Here is a 1,272-nt window from a genome sequence, read left to right as displayed (position 1 = left end):
GAGGTAGGTGAGGGGTCAGATTACCTCGGTAAAATGCTACCATTTTCTTCTCCTCCCTCCCACTGAGAAAAGACGCTAAGACACGTGAGTCACTGTGCACTCACATATTCATTAATATTGCATACCCTTCCATTTGAACCAGCAGGCTGTAGAACAACACAGTCAGGCATGGCATATATAGTTGTTCATACATAAACCATATATACTGCTGTGGAAAAGCATTGGAGAACCTCCCTTTGAAAACCGCTGTAATGATACTGACTCAGCTTTTACATTTGTTTGCTGTCACTCGACACATGCATGTGTTTTATCAGTGTGTGCGCTTGGCTATTCCATGGTTTGCTGTGGGGCAAGGAAAAGCACATTCATGCGGTATTCTGCATCGATTGATTTTTTCTTATTGTAATGGATTTCCAAATTAAGTACTTGCCTTGTAAATACGTAATGATTTGGGAAGTACTGGTATTGTATTATTTGAGTTTGAAAAGCATTACAGTCCATACATTTATTCTATATAATGGCAATAAATTCAGGCATAATGTGTATCTGAAACAGTCTCCTAAAGTTTTAATCAATATAAAAATATACACTGGAAAATGCCAAGCAATTCAGTACCAGTATCCCAATATTATAAACATAAATTCAGAGAAATTCTGATATCCAGCTATTACACCGAATGGATTAGTAAGTGTCAAACTAACAATACATTATTGCCTTTATTATGTGTGGACATTCTGGCAAATTCTGACATTCTGGCCACTATTTTAAGAATAAAATAGTGGCCATTGTCATCCATATTGATTGCAGATCCTGAACTAGAATTACTGATACTTTTCTTATTTATATAACAAAGAAACTGAGAAACTGATGCTAAATATCTTCTAATGGATCTTTCCTGCTAGTGAAGAAGAGGTTATAAGCTCTGTTGCCGTTTCCAAATAAAAGAATGGCGAGGAAAACATAAAAACAAAAACATTTCCTGGACATGATCATTATAACAGTGAGGATTGCTAACCAGATTTTTTTTAAAAGTGGTAAAATCTCACAGTCTATGGTTTTAATCTACATTATGCATTTTACAAACCTGCTTGCATCAGCTGTCTTCATGTCACGCATCATGCTAAATGTGTCTCAGATGGGACTGACACCTCCAAGCTGCACTCTGATTCTTAAAATAAGCATCCATTACGTTTTAAATTTCTGTTGGAAATAATTGGCTGCTGAGGAAGCCTCTTTCCCAACGTCATTTTTTGGAGGGGGGAACTGCAGTGT

This window comes from Copadichromis virginalis, linkage group LG7 (genome assembly GCF_057382275.1).
Source record: "Copadichromis virginalis isolate Kocher_CV1m ecotype Utaka linkage group LG7, C_Virginalis_male_GT1.1, whole genome shotgun sequence".
Lineage (NCBI taxonomy): Eukaryota > Metazoa > Chordata > Actinopteri > Cichliformes > Cichlidae > Copadichromis > Copadichromis virginalis.
This window is presented reverse-complemented; position numbering follows the sequence as displayed.